Source organism: Natrix helvetica (genome assembly GCF_964273705.1).
Source record: "Natrix helvetica genome assembly, chromosome: W".
NCBI lineage: Eukaryota > Metazoa > Chordata > Lepidosauria > Squamata > Natricidae > Natrix > Natrix helvetica.
Window position 1 is genome coordinate 43,458,525 of NC_138555.1, and position 20,717 is coordinate 43,479,241.

The following is a 20,717-nucleotide window of genomic DNA, read 5'->3' on the forward strand; positions in this document are numbered from 1 at the left end:
AAAACTCTGATTCAATCCAGGAAGAGGCAGAAGGTCTGGAGGTGTGTCCGTGTGCACAGGCTGTGATTTTTAAAAACTCCTGAGTGAATCCAGGAAGAGGAAAGAGACAGAGGGGCTGGAAGTGTGTGTGTGTACAAGCTGTGAGTTTTAAAACGTCTGAGTGAATGCAGGAAGGGGGAAGAGGCAGAGGGGCTGGAAGTGTGTGCAGGCTGTGAGTTTTAAAAACCTCTGAATGAATCCAGGAATAGGGAAGAGGCAGAGGGGCTGGAAGTGTGTGTCTACAAGCTGTGAGTTTTAAAACATCTGAGTGAATCCAGGAAGAGTGACAAGGCAGAGGGGCTGGAGGTGTGTCTGTGTGCACAGGCTGTGAGTTTTAAATATGTCTGAGTGAATCCAGGAAGAGGGAAGAGGCAGACGTGCTGGAAGTGTATGCATGTGCAAAGGCTGTGAGTTTTAAAAATGTCTGAGTGAATCCAGGAAGAGGGAAGTGGCAGAAGGGCTGGAAGTGTGTGCAGGCTGTGAGTTTTAAAAACCTCTGAATGAATCCAGGAATAGGGAAGAGGCAGAGGGGCTGGAAGTGTGTGCGCGTGTACAGGCTTTGAGTTTTAAAAACCTCTGAATGAATCTAGGAAGAGGAACGAGGCAGAGGGGCTGGAACTGTGTGCTTTGCACGGCCTGTGAGTTTTTAAAACTCTGATTCAATCCAGGAAGAGGCAGAAGGTCTGGAGGTGTGTCCGTGTGCACAGGCTGTGATTTTTAAAAACTCCTGAGTGAATCCAGGAAGAGGAAGAGGCAGAGGGGCTGGAAGTGTGTGTGTCTACAAGCTGTGAGTTTTAAAACATCTGAGTGAATCCAGGAAGAGTGACAAGGCAGAGGGGCTGGAGGTGTGTCTGTGTGCACAGGCTGTGAGTTTTAAATATGTCTGAGTGAATCCAGGAAGAGGGAAGAGGCAGACGTGCTGGAAGTGTATGCATGTGCAAAGGCTGTGAGTTTTAAAAATGTCTGAGTGAATCCAGGAAGAGGGAAGTGGCAGAAGGGCTGGAAGTGTGTGCAGGCTGTGAGTTTTAAAAACCTCTGAATTAATCCAGGAAGAGGGACGAGGCAGAGGGGCTGGAGGTGTGTGTGTGTGCACAGGCTGTGAGTTTTAAAAATGTCTGAGTGAATCCAGGAAGAGGGAAGTGGCAGAAGGGCTGGAAGTGTGTGCTTTGCACGGCCTGTGAGTTTTTAATACGTCTGAGTGAATGCAGGAAGAGGGAAGAGGCAGAGGGGCTGGAAGTGTGTTCGTGTGCACAGGCTTTGAGTTTTAAAATGTCTGAGGGAATCCAGGAAGAGGGAAGAGACAGAAGGGCTGGAAGTGTGCGTTTACGCACAGGCTCTGAGTTTTAAAAACCTCTAAATGAATCCAGGAACAGGGAAGAAGCAGAGGGTATAAAGTGTGTCCTTGTGCACAGGCTGTGAGTTTTAAAAATGTCTGAGTGAATGGAGGAACAGGAAAGAGGCAGAGGGGCTGGAAGTGTCTATGCTTTGCACAGGCTGTGAGTTTTAAAAACCTCTGAATGAATCCAGGAAGAGGGAAGAGGCAGAGGGGATAGATGTGTGTGCTTTGCACGGCCTGTGAGTTTTAAAAACGTCTGAGTGAATGCAGGAAGAGGGAAGAAGTAGAGGGGCTGAAAGTGTGTCCTTGTGCACAGGCTGTGAGTTTTAAAAATGTCTGAGTGAATGGAGGAACAGGAAAGAGGCAGAGGGGCTGGAAGTGTCTATGCTTTGCACAGGCTGTGAGTTTTAAAAACCTCTGAATGAATCCAGGAAGAGGGAAGAGGCAGAGGGGCTAGAAGTGTGTGCTTTGCACGGGCTGTGAGTTTTAAAAACGTCTGACTGAATCCAGGAACAGGGAAGAAGCAGAGTGGCTGAAAGTGTGTGCACATTCTGTGAGTTTTAAAAACGTCTGAGTGAATGCAGGAAGAGGGAAGAGGCAGTGGGGCTGGAACTGTGTGCTTTGCACAGCCTGTGAGTTTTAAAAACGTCTGAGTGAATGCAGGAAGAGGGAAGAAGTAGAGGGGCTGAAAGTGTGTCCTTGTGCACAGGCTGTGAGTTTTAAAATGTCTGAATGAATCCAGGAACAGGGAAGAGGCAGAGGGGCTGGAAGTGTGTGTGTGTGCACAGGCTGTGAGTTTTAAAACGTCTGACTGAATCCAGGAAGAGGGAAGAGGCAGTGGGGCTGGAACTGTGTGCTTTGCACGCCTGTGAGTTTTAAAAACGTCTGAGTGAATGCAGGAAGAGGGAAGAAGTAGAGGGGCTGAAAGTGTGTCCTTGTGCACAGGCTGTGAGTTTTAAAATGTCTGAATGAATCCAGGAACAGGGAAGAAGTAGAGGGGCTGAAAGTGTGTCCTTGTGCACAGGCTGTGAGTTTTGAAATGTCTGAATGAATCCAGGAAGAGGGAAGAGGCAGAAGAGCTAGAAGTGTCTGCGTGTGCACAGGCTGTGAGTTTTAAAACATCTGAGTGAATCCAAGAAGAGGGAAGAGGCAGAGGGGGTGGAACTGTGTGCTTTGCACGGGCTGTGAGATTTTAAAACGTCTGATTGAATCCAGGAAGAGGGAAGAGGCAGAGGGGCTGGAACTGTGTGCTTTACATGGCCTGTGAGTTTTAAAAACGTCTGAGTGAATCCAGGAACAGGGAAGAAGCAGAGGGGTTGAAAGTGTGTGTGTGCGCACAGGCTGTGAGTTTTAAAAACTCTAATTGAATGCAGGAAGAGGGAAGAGGCAGAGGGGCTGGAACTGTGTGTGCTTTGCACAGGCTGTGAGTTTTTAAAATGTCTGAGTGAATCCAGGAACAGGGAAGAGGCAGAGGGGCTGGAAGTGTGTGTGTGTGCACAGGCTGTGAGTTTTAAAACGTCTGACTGAATCCAGGAAGAGGGAAGAGGCAGTGCAGATGGAACTGTGTGCTTTGCACGGCCTTTGAGTTTTAAAAACGTCTGAGTGAATGCAGGAAGAGGGAAGAAGTAGAGGGGCTGAAAGTGTGTCCTTGTGCACAGGCTGTGAGTTTTAAAATGTCTGAATGAATCCAGGAACAGGGAAGAAGTAGAGGGGCTGAAAGTGTGTCCTTGTGCACAGGCTGTGAGTTTTAAAATGTCTGAATGAATCCAGGAAGAGGGAAGAGGCAGAAGAGCTAGAAGTGTCTGCGTGTGCACAGGCTGTGAGTTTTAAAACATCTGAGTGAATCCAAGAAGAGGGAAGAGGCAGAGGGGTTGGAACTGTGTGCTTTGCACGGGCTGTGAGATTTCAAAACGTCTGATTGAATCCAGGAAGAGGGAAGAGGCAGAGGGGCTGGAACTGTGTGCTTTACATGGCCTGTGAGTTTTAAAAACGTCTGAGTGAATCCAGGAACAGGGAAGAAGCAGAGGGGTTGAAAGTGTGTGTGTGCGCACAGGCTGTGAGTTTTAAAACTCTAATTGAATGCAGGAAGAGGGAAGAGGCAGAGGGGCTGGAACTGTGTGTGCTTTGCACAGGCTGTGAGTTTTTAAAATGTCTGAGTGAATCCAGGAACAGGGAAGAGGCAGAGGGGCTGGAAGTGTGTGTGCTTTGCACAGGCTGTGAGTTTTAAAACATCTGACTGAATGTAGGAAGAGGGAAAAGGCAGTGGGGCTGGAACTGTGTGCTTTGCACGGCCTGTGAGTTTTAAAAACGTCTGAGTGAATGCAGGAAGAGGGAAGAGGCAGAAGAGCTGGAAGTGTGTGTGCTTTGCACAGGCTGTCAGTTGAATTCAGGAAGAGGGAAGAGGCCGAGGGGCTGGAAGTGTCTCCGTGTGCACAGGCTGTGAGTTTTAAAACATCTGAGTGAATGCAGGAACAGGGAAGAAGCAGAGGGGCTGAAAGTGTTGGCATAGGCTGTGAGGTTTAAAAACCTCTGAATGAATCCAGGAATAGGGAAGAGGCAGAGGGGCTGCAAGTGTGTCCGTGTGCACAGGCTTTGAGTTTTAAAAACCTCTGAATGAATCTAGGAAGAGGGACGAGGCAGAGGGGCTGGAACTGTGTGCTTTGCATGGCCTGTGAGTTTTTAAAACTCTGATTCAATCCAGGAAGAGGCAGAAGGTCTGGAGGTGTGTCCGTGTGCACAGGCTGTGATTTTTAAAAACTCCTGAGTGAATCCAGGAAGAGGAAAGAGGCAGAGGGGCTGGAAGTGTGTGTGTGTACAAGCTGTGAGTTTTAAAACGTCTGAGTGAATGCAGGAAGGGGGAAGAGGCAGAGGGGCTGGAAGTGAGTGTGCTTTGCACAGGCTGTGAGTTTTAAAAACCTCTGAATGAATCTAGGAAGAGGGACGAGGCAGGGGGGCTGGAACTGTGTGCTTTGCACGGCCTGTAAGTTTTAAAAACGTCTGAGTGAATGCAGGAAGAGGGAAGAGGCAGAAGAGCTGGGAGTGTGTGTCCTTGTGCACGGGCTGTGAGTTTTAAAATGTCTGAGTGAATCCAGGAAGAGGGACAAGGCAGAAGAGCTGGAAGTGTCTCCGTGTGCACAGGCTGTGAGTTTTAAAACATCTGAGTGAATGCAGGAACAGGGAAGAAGCAGAGGGGCTGAAAGTGTTGGCATAGGCTGTGAGTTTTAAAAACCTCTGAATTAATCCAGGAATAGGGAAGAGGCAGAGGGGCTGCAAGTGTGTCCGTGTGCACAGGCTTTGAGTTTTAAAAACCTCTGAATGAATCATGAAGAGGGACGAGGCAGAGGGGCTGGAACTGTGTGCTTTGCACGGCCTGTGAGTTTTTAAAACTCTGATTCAATCCAGGAAGAGGCAGAAGGTCTGGAGGTGTGTCCGTGTGCACAGGCTGTGATTTTTAAAAACTCCTGAGTGAATCCAGGAAGAGGAAAGAGGCAGAGGGGCTGGAAGTGTGTGTGTGTACAAGCTGTGAGTTTTAAAACGTCTGAGTGAATGCAGGAAGGGGGAAGAGGCAGAGGGGCTGGAAGTGTGTGTGCTTTGCACAGGCTGTGAGTTTTAAAAACCTCTGAATGAATCTAGGAAGAGGGACGAGGCAGGGGGGCTGGAATTGTGTGCTTTGCACGGCCTGTAAGTTTTAAAAGCGTCTGAGTGAATGCAGGAAGAGGGAAGAGGCAGAAGAGCTGGAAGTGTGTGTGCTTTGCACAGGCTGTGAGTTTTTTAAACTCTAATTGAATTCAGGAAGAGGGAAGAGGCCGAGGGGCTGGAAGTGTGTGTCCTTGTGCACAGGCTGTGAGTTTTAAAATGTCTGAGTGAATCCAGGAAGAGGGACGAGGCAGAGGGGCTGGAATTGTCCGTGTGTGCACAGGATGTGAGTTTTAAAATGTCTGACTGAATGCAGGAAGAGGGAAGAGGCAGAGGGGCTGGAACTGTGTTCTTTGCACGTCCTGTGAGTTTTAAAAATGTCTGAGTGAATCCAGAAACAGGCAAGAAGCAGAGGAGCTGAAAGTGTCTGTGTGTGCACAGGCTGTGAGTTTTAAAAACGTCTGAATGAATCCAGGAAGAGGGACGAGGCAGAGGGGCTGGAGGTGTGTGTGTGTGCACAGGCTGTGAGTTTTAAAAATGTCTGAGTGAATCGAGGAAGAGGGAAGAGGCAGAAATGCTGGAAGTGTATGCATGTCGAAAGGCTGTGAGTTTTAAAACGTCTGAGTGAATCCGGGAAGAAGGAAGCGGAAGATGGACTGGAAGTGTGTATGCTTCGCACAAGCTGTGAGTTTCAAAACGTCTGACTGAATGCAGGAAGAGGGAAGACGCAGAGGGGCTGGAACTGTGTTCTTTGCATGGCCTGTGAGTTTTAAAAATGTCTGAGTGAATCCAGGAACAGGGAAGAAGCAGAGGAGCTGAAAGTGTCTGCGTGTGCACAGGCTGTGAGATTTAAAAACGTCTGAGTGAATGCAGGAACAGGGAACAGGCAGAGGGGCTGGAAGTGCGTGTGTGTACAAGCTGTGAGTTTTAAAACCTCTGAGTGAACAAGAAGAGGGAAGAGGCAGAGGGGCTGAATGTGTGTGCGTGTGCAGAGGCTGTGAGTTTTTAAAATGTCTGAGTGAATGGAGGAACAGGAAAGAGACAGAGGGGCTGGAAGTGTGTATGCTTTGCATAGGCTGTGAGTTTTAAAAACCTCTGAATGAATCCAGGAAGAGGGAAGAGGCAGAGGGGCTGGAAGTGCGTGTGTCTACAAGCTGTGAGTTTTAAAACTTCTGAGTGAATCCAGGAAGAGGGACGAGGCAGAGGGGCTGGAGGTGTGTCTGTGTGCACAGGCTGTGAGTTTTAAAAATGTCTTAGTGAATCCAGGAAGAGGGAAGTGGCAGAAGGGCTGGAAGTCTTTGTGTGTGCACAGGCTGTGAGTTTTAAAACATCTGAGTGAATACAGAAACAGGGAAGAGGCAGAGGGGCTGGAAGTGTGTATGCTTTGCATAGGCTGTGAGTTTTAAAAACCTCTGAATCAATCCAGGAAGAGGGAAGAGGCAGAGGGGCTGGAAGTGTGTGTGTGGGTGCACAGGCTATGAGTTTTAAAACGTCTGAGTGAATGCAGGAAGAAGGTAGAAGCAGAAGTGCTGGAAGTGTGTGCTGTGCATAGCCTGTGAGTTTTAAAAATGTGTGAGTGAATCCAGAAAGAGGGTAGAGGCAGAGGGGCTGGAAGTGTGTGTGTCTACAAGCTGTGAGTTTTAAAACATCTGAGTGAATCCAGGAAGAGTGACAAGGCAGAGGGGCTGGAGGTGTGTCTGTGTGCACAGGCTGTGAGTTTTAAATATGTCTGACTGAATCCAGGAAGAGGGAAGAGGCAGAAGTGCTGGAAGTGTATGCATGTGCAAAGGCTGTGAGTTTTAAAAATGTCTGAGTGAATCCAGGAAGAGGGAAGTGGCAAAAGGGCTGGAAGTGTGTGCGCGTGTACAGGCTGTGAGTTTTAAAAACCTCTGAATGAATCCAGGAATAGGGAAGAGGCAGAGGGGCTGGAGGTGTGTCTGTGTGCACAGGCTGTGAGTTTTAAAAATGTCTTAGTGAATCCAGGAAGAGGGAAGTGGCAGAAGGGCTGGAAGTCTTTGTGTGTGCACAGGCTGTGAGTTTTAAAACATCTGAGTGAATACAGGAACAGGGAAGAGGCAGAGGGGCTGGAAGTGTGTATGCTTTGCATAGGCTGTGAGTTTTAAAAACCTCTGAATCAATCCAGGAAGAGGGAAGAGGCAGAGGGGCTGGAAGTGTGTGTGTGGGTGCACAGGCTATGAGTTTTAAAACGTCTGAGTGAATGCAGGAAGAGGGTAGAAGCAGAAGTGCTGGAAGTGTGTGCTGTGCATAGCCTGTGAGTTTTAAAAATGTGTGAGTGAATCCAGGAATAGGGAAGTGGCAAAAGGGCTGGAAGTGTGTGCGCGTGTACAGGCTGTGAGTTTTAAAAACCTCTGAATGAATCCAGGAATAGGGAAGAGGCAGAGGGGCTGGAAGTGTGTCCGTGTGCACAGGCTTTGAGTTTTAAAAACCTCTGAATGAATCTAGGAAGAGGGACGAGGCAGAGGGGCTGGAACTGTGTGCTTTGCACGGCCTGTGAGTTTTTAAAACTCTGATTCAATCCAGGAAGAGGCAGAAGGTCTGGAGGTGTGTCCGTGTGCACAGGCTGTGATTTTTAAAAACTACTGAGTGAATCCAGGAAGAGGAAAGAGGCAGAGGGGCTGGAAGTGTGTGTGTGTACAAGTTGTGAGTTTTAAAACGTCTGAGTGAATGCAGGAAGGGGGAAGAAGCAGAGGGGCTGGAAGTGTGTGTGTGCGCACAGGCTGTGAGTTTTATAAACTCTAATTGAATCCAGGAAGAGGGAAGAGGCCGAGGGGCTGGAAGTGTGTGTGCTTTGCACAGGCTGTGAGTTTTAAAAACCTCTGAATGAATCTAGGAAGAGGGACGAGGCAGGGGGGCTGGAACTGTGTGCTTTGCACGGCCTGTAAGTTTTAAAAACGTCTGAGTGAATGCAGGAAGAGGGAAGAGGCAGAAGAGCTGGAAGTGTGTGTGCTTTGCACAGGCTGTGAGTTTTTTAAACTCTAATTGAATTCAGGAAGAGGGAAGAGGCCGAGGGGCTGGAAGTGTGTGTCCTTGTGCACAGGCTGTGAGTTTTAAAATGTCTGAGTGAATCCAGGAAGAGGGACGAGGCAGAGGGGCTGGAATTGTCCATGTGTGCACAGGATGTGAGTTTTAAAATGTCTGACTGAATGCAGGAAGAGGGAAGAGGCAGAGGGGCTGGAACTGTGTTCTTTGCACGTCCTGTGAGTTTTAAAAATGTCTGAGTGAATCCAGAAACAGGCAAGAAGCAGAGGAGCTGAAAGTGTCTGTGTGTGCACAGGCTGTGAGTTTTAAAAACGTCTGAATGAATCCAGGAAGAGGGACGAGGCAGAGGGGCTGGAGGTGTGTGTGTGTGCACAGGCTGTGAGTTTTAAAAATGTCTGAGTGAATCAAGGAAGAGGGAAGAGGCAGAAGTGCTGGAAGTGTATGTATGTCGAAAGGCTGTGAGTTTTAAAACGTCTGAGTGAATCCGGGAAGAAGGAAGCGGAAGATGGACTGGAAGTGTGTATGCTTTGCACAAGCTGTGAGTTTCAAAACGTCTGACTGAATGCAGGAAGAGGGAAGAGGCAGAGGGGCTGGAACTGTGTTCTTTGCATAGCCTGTGAGATTTAAAAACGTCTGAGTGAACAAGAAGAGGGAAGAGGCAGAGGGGCTGAAAGTGTGTGCGTGTGCAGAGGCTGTGAGTTTTTAAAATGTCTGAGTGAATGGAGGAACAGGAAAGAGACAGAGGGGCTGGAAGTGTGTATGCTTTGCACAGGCTGTGAGTTTTAAAAACCTCTGAATGAATCCAGGAAGAGGGAAGAGGCAGAGGGGCTGGAAGTGTGTGTGTCTACAAGCTGTGAGTTTTAAAACTTCTGAGTGAATCCAGGAAGAGGGACGAGGCAGAGGGGCTGGAGGTGTGTGTGTGTGCACAGGCTGTGAGTTTTAAAAATGACTTAGTGAATCCAGGAAGAGGGAAGTGGCAGAAGGGCTGGAAGTGTTTGTGTGTGCACAGGCTGTGAGTTTTAAAACATCTGAGTGAATACAGGAACAGGGAAGAGGCAGAGGGGCTGGAAGTGTGTATGCTTTGCATAGGCTGTGACTTTTAAAAACCTCTGAATCAATCCAGGAAGAGGGAAGAGGCAGAGGGGCTGGAAGTGTGTGTGTGGGTGCACAGGCTATGAGTTTTAAAACGTCTGAGTGAATGGAGGAAGAGGGTAGAAGCAGAAGTGCTGGAAGTGTGTGCTGTGCATAGCCTGTGAGTTTTAAAAATGTGTGAGTGAATCCAGAAAGAGGGTAGAGGCAGAGGGGCTGGAAGTGTGTGTGTCTACAAGCTGTGAGTTTTAAAACATCTGAGTGAATCCAGGAAGAGTGACAAGGCAGAGGGGCTGGAGGTGTGTCTGTGTGCACAGGCTGTGAGTTTTAAATATGTCTGAGTGAATCCAGGAAGAGGGAAGAGGCAGAAGTGCTGGAAGTGTATGCATGTGCAAAGGCTTTGAGTTTTAAAAATGTCTGAGTGAATCCAGGAAGAGGGAAGTGGCAGAAGGGCTGGAAGTTTGTGCGCGTGTACAGGCTGTGAGTTTAAAAACCTCTGAATGAATCCAGGAATAGGGAAGAGGCAGAGGGGCTGGAAGTGTGTCCGTGTGCACAGGCTTTGAGTTTTAAAAACCTCTGAATGAATCTAGGAAGAGGGACGAGGCAGAGCGGCTGGAAATGTGTGCTTTGCACGGCCTGTGAGTTTTTAAAACTCTGATTCAATCCAGGAAGAGGCAGAAGGTCTGGAGGTGTGTCCGTGTGAACAGGCTGTGATTTTTAAAAACTCTGATTCAATCCAGGAAGAGGCAGAAGGTCTGGAGGTGTGTCCGTGTGCACAGGCTGTGATTTTTAAAAACTCCTGAGTGAATCCAGGAAGAGGAAAGAAGCAGAGGGGCTGGAAGTGTGTGTGTGTACAAGCTGTGAGTTTTAAAACGTCTGAGTGAATGCAGGAAGGGGGAAGAGGCAGAGGGGCTGGAAGTGTGTTCTTTGCATGGCCTGTGAGTTTTAAAAATGTCTGAGTGAATCCAGGAAGAGGGAAGTGGCAGAAGGGCTGGAAGTGTGTGCGCGTGTACAGGCTGTGAGTTTTAAAAACCTCTGAATGAATCCAGGAATAGGGAAGAGGCAGAGGGGCTGGAAGTGTGTCCGTGTGTACAGGCTTTGAGTTTTAAAAACCTCTGAATGAATCTAGGAAGAAGAACGAGGCAGAGGGGCTGGAACTGTGTGCTTTGCACGGCCTGTGAGTTTTTAAAACTCTGATTCAATCCAGGAAGAGGCAGAAGGTCTGGAGGTGTGTCCGTGTGCACAGGCTGTGATTTTTAAAAACTCCTGAGTGAATCCAGGAAGAGGAAAGAAGCAGAGGGGCTGGAAGTGTGTGTGTGTACAAGCTGTGAGTTTTAAAACGTCTGAGTGAATGCAGGAAGGGGGAAGAGGCAGAGGGGCTGGAACTGTGTGTGTGCGCACAGGCTGTGAGTTTTATAAACTCTAATTGAATCCAGGAAGAGGGAAGAGGCCGAGGGGCTGGAAGTGTGTGTGCTTTGCACAGGCTGTGAGTTTTAAAAACCTCTGAATGAATCTAGGAAGAGGGACGAGGCAGGGGGGCTGGAACTGTGTGCTTTGCACGGCCTGTAAGTTTTAAAAACGTCTGAGTGAATGCAGGAAGAGGGAAGAGGCAGAAGAGCTGGAAGTGTGTGTGCTTTGCACAGGCTGTGAGTTTTTTAAACTCTAATTGAATTCAGGAAGAGGGAAGAGGCAGAGGGGCTGGAACTGTGTTCTTTGCATGGCCTGTGAGTTTTAAAAATGTCTGAGTGAATCCAGGAACAGGGAAGAAGCAGAGGAGCTGAAAGTGTCTGCGTGTGCACAGGCTGTGAGATTTAAAAACGTCTGAGTGAATGCAGGAACAGGGAAGAGGCAGAGGGGCTGGAAGTGCGTGTGTGTACAAGCTGTGAGTTTTAAAACCTCTGAGTGAACAAGAAGAGGGAAGAGGCAGAGGGGCTGAAAGTGTGTGCGTGTGCAGAGGCTGTGAGTTTTTAAAATGTCTGAGTGAATGGAGGAACAGGAAAGAGACAGAGGGGCTGGAAGTGTGTATGCTTTGCACAGGCTGTGAGTTTTAAAAACCTCTGAATGAATCCAGGAAGAGGGAAGAGGCAGAGGGGCTGGAAGTGCGTGTGTCTACAAGCTGTGAGTTTTAAAACTTCTGAGTGAATCCAGGAAGAGGGACGAGGCAGAGGGGCTGGAGGTGTGTGTGTGTGCACAGGCTGTGAGTTTTAAAAATGTCTTAGTGAATCCAGGAAGAGGGCAGTGGCAGAAGGGCTGGAAGTGTTTGTGTGTGCACAGGCTGTGAGTTTTAAAACATCTGAGTGAATACAGGAGCAGGGAAGAGGCAGAAGTGCTGGAAGTGTATGCATGTGCAAGGGCTGTGAGTTTTAAAAATGTCTGAGTGAATCCAGGAATAGGGAAGTGGAAGAGGGGCGGGAAGTGTGTGTGTGGGTGCACAGGCTATGAGTTTTAATACGTCTGAGTGAATGCAGAAACAGGGAAGAGGCAGAGGGGCTGGAAGTGTGTGTGTGTACAAGCTGTGAGTTTTAAAACGTCTGAGTGAATGCAGGAACACGGAAGAGGCAGAGGGGCTGGAAGTGTGTGTGTGTACAAGCTATGAGTTTTAAAACGTCTGAGTGAATTCAGGAAGAGGGAAGAGGCAGAGGGGCTGAAAGTGTGTCCGTATGCACAGGCTGTGAGTTTTTAAAATGTCTGAGTGAATGGAGGAACAGGAAAGAGACAGAGGGGCTGGAAGTGTGTATGCTTTGCACAGGCTGTGAGTTTTAAAAACCTCTGAATCAATCCAGGAAGAGGAAAGAGGCAGAGGGGCTGGAAGTGTGTGTGTCTACAAGCTGTGAGTTTTAAAACATCTGAGTGAATCCAGAAAGAGTGACAAGGCAGAGGGGCTGGAGGTGTGTCTGTGTGCACAGGCTGTGACTTTTAAATATGTCTGAGTGAATCCAGGAAGAGGGAAGAGGCAGACGTGCTGGAAGTGTATGCATGTGCAAAGGCTGTGAGTTTTAAAAATGTCTGAGTGAATCCAGGAAGAGGGAAGTGGCAGAAGGGCTGGAAGTGTGTGCAGGCTGTGAGTTTTAAAAACCTCTGAATGAATCCAGGAATAGGGAAGAGGCAGAGGGGCTGGAAGTGTGTGCGCGTGTACAGGCTTTGAGTTTTAAAAACCTCTGAATGAATCTAGGAAGAGGAACGAGGCAGAGGGGCTGGAACTGTGTGCTTTGCACGGCCTGTGAGTTTTTAAAACTCTGATTCAATCCAGGAAGAGGCAGAAGGTCTGGAGGTGTGTCCGTGTGCACAGGCTGTGATTTTTAAAAACTCCTGAGTGAATCCAGGAAGAGGAAGAGGCAGAGGGGCTGGAAGTGTGTGTGTGTACAAGCTGTGAGTTTTAAAACATCTGAGTGAATGCAGGAAGGGGGAAGAGGCAGAGGGGCTGGAAGTGTGTATGCTTTGCACAGGCTGTGAGTTTTAAAACTTCTGAATGAATCCAGAAAGAGGGACGAGGCATAGGGGCTGGAGGTGTGTGTGTTGTAAACAAGGCTGTGAGTTTTAAAAATGTCTGAGTGAATCCAGGAAGAGGGAAGTGGCAGAAGGGCTGGAAGTGTGTGCTTTGCATGGCCTGTGAGTTTTTAATACGTCTGAGTGAATGCAGGAAGAGGGAAGAGGCAGAGGGGCTGGAAGTGTGTTCGTGTGCACAGGCTTTGAGTTTTAAAACGTCTGAGGGAATCCAGGAAGAGGGAAGAGACAGAAGGGCTGGAAGTGTGCGTTTACGGACAGGCTCTGAGTTTTAAAAACCTCTAAATGAATCCAGGAACAGGAAAGAAGCAGAGGGGATAAAGTGTGTGCTGTGCACAGCCTGTGAGTTTTAAAAATGTCTGAGTGAATGGTGGAACAGGAAAGAGGCAGAGGGGCTGGAACTGTGTGCTTTGCACGGCCTGTGAGTTTTAAAAACTCTGATTCAATCCAGGAAGAGGCAGAAGGTCTGGAGGTGTGTCCGTGTGCACAGGCTGTGATTTTTAAAAACTCCTGAGTGAATCCAGGAAGAGGAAAGAGGCAGAGGGGCTGGAAGTGTGTGTGTGTACAAGCTGTGAGTTTTAAAACGTCTGAGTGAATGCAGGAAGGGGGAAGAGGCAGAGGGGCTGGAAGTGTGTATGCTTTGCACAGGCTGTGAGTTTTAAAAACCTCTGAATCAATCAAGGAAGAGGAAAGAGGCAGAGGGGCTGGAATTGTGTGTGTCTACAAGCTGTGAGTTTTAAAACTTCTGAGTGAATCCAGGAAGAGGGACGAGGCAGAGGGGCTGGAGGTGTGTGTGTGTGCACAGGCTGTGAGTTTTAAAAATGTCTGAGTGAATCCAGGAAGAGGGAAGTGGCAGAAGGGCTGGAAGTGTGTGCTTTGCACGGCCTGTGAGTTTTTAAAACGTCTGAGTGACTGCAGGAAGAGGGAAGAGGCAGAGGGGCTGGAAGTGTGTTCGTGTGCACAGGCTTTGAGTTTTAAAACGTCTGAGGGAATCCAGGAAGAGGGAAGAGACAGAAGGGCTGGAAGTGTGCGTTTACGCACAGGCTCTGAGTTTTAAAAACCTCTGAATGAATCCAGGAACAGGGAAGAAGCAGAGGGGATAAAGTGTGTGCTGTGCACAGCCTGTTAGTTTTAAAAATGTCTGAGTGAATGGAGGAACAGGAAAGAGGCAGAGGGGCTGGAAGTGTCTATGCTTTGCACATGCTGTGAGTTTTAAAAACCTCTGAATGAATCCAGGAAGAGGGAAGAGGCAGAGCAAAGCATATACACTTCCAGCCCCTCTGCCTCTTCCCCCTTCCTGCATTCACTCAGACGTTTTAAAACTCACAGCTTGTACACACACACACTTCCAGCCCCTCTGCCTCTTCCTCTTCCTGGATTCACTCAGGAGTTTTTAAAAATCACAGCCTGTGCACACGGACACACCTCCAGACCTTCTGCCTCTTCCTGGATTGAATCAGAGTTTTAAAAACTCACAGGCCGTGCAAAGCACACAGTTCCAGCCCCTCTGCCTCGTTCCTCTTCCTAGATTCATTCAGAGGTTTTTAAAACTCAAAGCCTGTACACGCGCACACACTTCCAGCCCCTCTGCCTCTTCCCTATTCCTGGATTCATTCAGAGGTTTTTAAAACTCACAGCCTGCACACACTTCCAGCCCTTCTGCCACTTCCCTCTTCCTGGATTCACTCAGACATTTTTAAAACTCACAGCCTTTGCACATGCATACACTTCCAGCACGTCTGCCTCTTCCCTCTTCCTGGATTCACTCAGATGTTTTAAAACTCACAGCTTGTAGACACACACACTTCCAGCCCCTCTGCCTCTTTCCTCTTCCTGGATTGATTCAGAGGTTTTTAAAACTCACAGCCTGTGCAAAGCATACACACTTCCAGCCCCTCTGTCTCTTTCCTGTTCCTCCATTCACTCAGACATTTTAAAAACTCACAGCCTGTGCATACGGACACACTTTCAGCCCCTCTGCCTCTTCCCTCTTCCTGCATTCACTCAGACGTTTTAAAACTCATAGCTTGTACACACACACACTTCCAGCCCCTCTGCCTCTTCCGTGTTCCTGCATTCACTCAGACGTTTTAAAACTCACAGCTTGTACACACACACACTTCCAGCCCCTCTGCCTCTTCCCTGTTTCTGCATTCACTCAGACGTATTAAAACTCATAGCCTGTGCACCCACACACACACTTCCCGCCCCTCTTCCACTTCCCTATTCCTGGATTCACTCAGACATTTTTAAAACTCACAGCCCTTGCACATGCATACACTTCCAGCACTTCTGCTTCTACCCTCTTCCTGCATTCACTCAGACGTTTTAAAACTCATAGCCTGTGCACCCCCACACACACTTCCAGCCCCTCTGCCTCTTCCCTCTTCCTGGATTGATTCAGAGATTTTTAAAACTCACAGCCTATGCAAAGCATACACACTTCCAGCCCCTCTGCCTCTTCCCTGTTCCTGTATTCACTCAGATGTTTTAAAACTCACAGCCTGTGCACACACAAACACTTCCAGCCCTTCTGCCACTTCCCTCTTCCTGGATTCACTAAGACATTTTTAAAACTCACAGCCTGTGCACACACACACACCTCCAGCCCCTCTGCCTCGTCCCTCTTCCTGGATTCACTCAGAAGTTTTAAAACTCACAGCTTGTAGACACACGCACTTCCAGCCCCTCTGCCTCTTCCCTCTTCCTGGATTCATTCAGAGGTTTTTAAAACTCACAGCCTGTGCAAAGCATACACACTTCCAGCCCCTCTGTCTCTTTCCTGTTCCTCCATTCACTCAGACATTTTAAAATCTCACAGCCTCTGCACACGCACACACTTTCAGCCCCTCTGCCTCTTCCCTCTTCTTGTTCACTCAGAGGTTTTAAAACTCACAGCTTGTACACACACGCACTTCCAGCCCCTCTGCCTCTTCCCTGTTCCTGCATTCACTCAGACGTTTTTAAATCTCACAGCCTGTGCACACGCAGACACTTTCAGCTCCTCTGCTTCTTCCCTGTTCCTGGATTCACTCAGACATTTTTAAAACTCACAGGCCATGGAAAGAACACAGTTCCAGCCCCTCTGCCTCTTCCCTCTTCCTGCATTCAGTCAGACGTTTTGAAACTCACAGCTTGTGCAAAGCATACACACTTCCAGTCCATCTTCCGCTTCCTTCTTCCCGGATTCACTCAGACGTTTTAAAACTCACAGCCTTTCGACATGCATACACTTCCAGCACTTCTGCCTCTTCCCTCTTCCTCGATTCACTCAGACATTTTTAAAACTCACAGCCTGTGCACACACACACACACCTCCAGCCCCTCTGCCTCGTCCCTCTTCCTGGATTCACTCAGAAGTTTTAAAACTCACAGCTTGTAGACACACACACTTCCAGCCCCTCTGCCTCTTCCCTCTTCCTGGATTCATTCAGACGTTTTTAAAACTCACAGCCTGTGCACACACAGACACTTTCAGCTCCTCTGCTTCTTGACTGTTTCTGGATTCACTCAGACATTTTTAAAACTCACAGGACGTGCAAAGAACACAGTTCCAGCCCCTCTGCCTCTTCCCTCTTCCTGCATTCAGTCAGACATTTTAAAACTCACATCCTGTGCACACACGGACAATTCCAGCCCCTCTGCCTCGTCCCTCTTCCTGGATTCACTCAGCCATTTTAAAACTCACAGCCTGTGCACAAGGACACACACTTCCAGCCCCTCGGCCTCTTCTCTCTTCCTGAATTCAATTAGAGTTTAAAAAACTCACAGCCTGTGCAAAGCACACACACTTCCAGCTCTTCTGCCTCTTCCCTCTTCCTGCATTCACTCAGACGTTTTTAAAACTCACAGGCCGTGCAAAGCACACAGTTCCAGCCCCACTGCCTTTTCCCTCTTCCTGCATTCAGTCAGATGTTTTAAAACTCACAGACTGTGCAAAGCACACACACTTCCAGCCCCTCGGCCTCTTCCCTCTTCCTGGATTCAATTAGAGTTTATAAAACTCACAGCCTGTGCGCACAAACACACACACACTTCCAGCCCCACTGCCTCTTCCCTCTTCCTGAATTCACTCAGACATTTTAAAACTCACAGCCTGTGCAAAGCACACACACTTCAAGCCCCTCGGCCTCCTCCCTCTTCCTGAATTCAATTAGAGTTTATAAAACTCACAGCCTGTGCAAAGCACACACACTTCCAACCCCTCTGCCTCTTCCCTGTTCCTGGATTCACTCAGACATTTTAAAAACTCACAGCCTGTGCAAAGCACACACAGTTCCAGCCCCTCTGCCTCTTCCCTCTTCCTGCATTCAATTAGAGTTTTTAAAACTCACAGCCTGTGCGCACACACACACTTTCAACCCCTCTGCTTCTTCCCTGTTCCTGGATTCACTCAGACGATTTTAAAACTGACAGGCCATGTAAAGCACACAGTTCCAGCCCCTCTGCCTCTTCCCTCTTCCTGGATTCAATCAGACGTTTTAAAATCTCACAGCCCGTGCAAAGCACACAGTTCCACCCCCTCTGCCTCTTCCCTCTTCTTGGATTCACTCAGATGTTTTAAAACTCACAGCCTGTGCACACGCAGACACTTCTAGCTCTTCTGCCTCTTCCCTCTTCCTGGATTCATTCAGACATTTTAAAACTCACAGCCTGTGCACAAGGACACACTTTCAGCCCCTCTACTTCTTCCCTGTTCCTGGATTCATTCAGACATTTTAAAACTCACAGCCTGTGCACAAGGACACACTTTCAGCCCCTCTACTTCTTCCCTCTTCCTGCATTCACTCAGACGTTTTTAAAACTCACAGGCCGTGCAAAGCACACAGTTCCAGCCCCACTGCCTCTTCCCTCTTCCTGGATTCAGTCAGACGTTTTAAAACTCACAGCCTGTGCACACACACACACTTCCAGCCCATCTGCCTCTTCCCTGTTCCTGGATTCATTCAGACATTTTAAACCTCACAGCCTGTGCACAAGGACACACTTTCAGCCCCTCTACTTCTTCCCTCTTCCTGCATTCACTCAGACGTTTTTAAAACTCATAGGCTGTGCAAAGCACACAGTTCCAGCCCCACTGCCTCTTCCCTCTTCCTGCATTCACTCAGACGTTTTTAAAACTCACAGAATGTGCACACACTTTCAGCCACTCTGCTTCTTCCCTGTTCCTGGATTCAGTCAGACGTTTTTAAAACTCACAGCCCGTGCAAAGCACACACTTCTAGCCCCTCTGCCTCTTCCCTCTTCCTGGATTCATTCAGAGGTTTTTAAAACTCACAGCCTTTGCAAAGCATAGACACTTCCAGCCCCTCTGCCTCTTTCCTGTTCCTCCATTCACTCAGACATTTTTAAAACTCACAGCCTGTGCACAAGGACACACTTTCAGCCCCTCTACTTCTTCCCTCTTCCTGCATTCACTCAGACGTTTTTAAAACTCACAGGCCGTGCAAAGCACACACATCTATCCCCTCTGCCTCTTCCCTCTTCCTGGATTCATTCAGAGGTTTTTAAAACTCACAGCCTGTGCAAAGCATAGACACTTCCAGCCCCTCTGCCTCTTTCCTCTTCCTGGATTGATTCAGAGGTTTTTAAAACTCACAGCCTGTGCAAAGCATACACACTTCCAGCCCCTCTGCCTCTTCCCCCTTCCTGCATTCACTCAGACGTTTTAAAACTCACAGCTTGTACACACACACACTTCCAGCCCCTCTGCCTCTTTCCTCTTCCTGGATTCATTCAGAGGTTTTTAAAAATCACAGCCTGTGCACACGGACACACCTCCAGACCTTCTGCCTCTTCCTGGATTGAATCAGAGTTTTAAAAACTCACAGGCCGTGCAAAGCACACAGTTCCAGCCCCTCTGCCTCTTTCCTGTTCCACCATTCACTCAGACATTTTTAAAACTCATAGGCTGTGCACAGCACACACTTTATCCCCTCTGCTTTTTCCCTGTTCCTGGATTCATTTAGAGGTTTTTAAAACTCAGAGCCTGTGCGTAAAAGCACACTTCCAGCCCTTCTGTCTCTTCCCTCTTCCTGGATTCCCTCAGACGTTTTAAAACTCAAAGCCTGTGCACACGAACACACTTCCAGCCCCTTTGCCTCTTCCCTCTTCCTGCATTCACTCAGACGTATTAAAAACTCACAGGCCGTGAGTTTTAAAATATCTGAGTGAATCCAAGAAGAGGGAAGAGGCAGAGGGGGTGGAACTGTGTGCTTTGCACGGGCTGTGAGATTTTAAAATGTCTGATTGAATCCAGGAAGAGGGAAGAGGCAGAGGGGCTGGAACTGTGTGCTTTACATGGCCTGTGAGTTTTAAAAACGTCTGAGTGAATGCAGGAAGAGGGAAGAAGTAGAGCGGCTGAAAGTGTGTCCTTGTGCACAGGCTGTGAGTTTTAAAATGTCTGAATGAATCCAGGAACAGGGAAGAGGCAGAGGGGCTGGAAGTGTGTGTGTGTGTGCACAGGCTGTGAGTTTTAAAACGTCTGACTGAATCCAGGAAGAGGGAAGAGGCAGTGCAGCTGGAACTGTTTGCTTTGCACGGCCTGTGAGTTTTAAAAACGTCTGAGTGAATGCAGGAAGAGGGAAGAAGTAGAGGGGCTGAAAGTGTGTCCTTGTGCACAGGCTGTGAGTTTTAAAATGTCTGAATGAATCCAGGAACAGGGAAGAAGTAGAGGGGTTGAAAGTGTGTGTGTGCGCACAGGCTGTGAGTTTTAAAAACTCTAATTGAATGCAGGAAGAGGGAAGAGGCAGAGGGGCTGGAACTGTGTGTGCTTTGCACAGGCTGTGAGTTTTTAAAATGTCTGAGTGAATCCAGGAACAGGGAAGAGGCAGAGGGGTTGGAAGTGTGTGTGCTTTGCACAGGCTGTGACTTTTATAAACTCTAATTGAATTCAGGAAGAGGGAAGAGGCCGAGGGGCTGGAAGTGTGTGTGCTTTGCACAGGCTGTGAGTTTTAAAACATCTGACTGAATGCAGGAAGAGGGAAAAGGCAGTGGGGCTGGAACTGTGTGCTTTGCACGGCCTGTGAGTTTTAAAAACGTCTGAGTGAATGCAGGAAGAGGGAAGAGGCAGAAGAGCTGGAAGTGTGTGTGCTTTGCACAGGCTGTGAGTTTTAAAATGTCTGAGTGAATCCAGGAAGAGGGACGAGGCAGAAGAGCTGGAAGTGTCTCCGTGTGCACAGGCTGTAAGTTTTAAAACATCTGAGTGAATGCAGGAACAGGGAAGAAGCAGAGGGGGCTGAAAGTGAGTACGTGTGCACAGGCTGTGAGTTTTAAAAACTCTGAGTCAATCCAGGAAGAGGCAGAAGGTCTGGAGGTGTGTCCGTGTGCACATACTGTGATTTTTAAAAACGCCTTAGTGAATCCAGGAAGAGGAAAGAGGAAGAGGGGCTGGAAGTGTGTATGCTTTGCACAGGCTGTGAGTTTTAAAAACTCTGAGTCAATCCAGGAAGAGGCAGAAGGTCTGGAGGTGTGTCCGTGTGCACATACTGTGATTTTTAAAAACGCCTTAGTGAATCCAGGAAGAGGAAAGAGGCAAAGGGGCTGGAAGTGCGTGTGTGTACAAGCTGTGAGTTTTAAAACCTCTGAGTGAACAAGAAGAGGGAAGAGGCAGAGGGGCTGAAAGTGTGTGCGTGTGCAGAGGCTGTGAGTTTTTAAAATGTCTGAGTGAATTGAGGAACAGGAAAGAGACAGAGGGGCTGGAAGTGTGTATGCTTTGCACAGGCTGTGAGTTTTAAAAACCTCTGAATGAATCCAGGAAGAGGGAAGAAGCAGAGGGGGCTGAAAGTGAGTACGTGTGCACAGGCTGTGAGTTTTAAAAACTCTGAGTCAATCCAGGAAGAGGCAGAAGGTCTGGAGGTGTGTCCGTGTGCACATACTGTGATTTTTAAAAACGCCTTAGTGAATCCAGGAAGAGGAAAGAGGAAGAGGGGCTGGAAGTGTGTGTGTCTACAAGCTGTGAGTTTTAAAACTTCTGAGTGAATCCAGGAAGAGGGACGAGGCAGAGGGGCTGGAGGTGTGTGTGTGTGCACAGGCTGTGAGTTTTAAAAATGTCTGAGTGAATCGAGGAAGAGGAAAGAGGCAGAAGTGCTGGAAGTGTATGCATGTCGAAAGG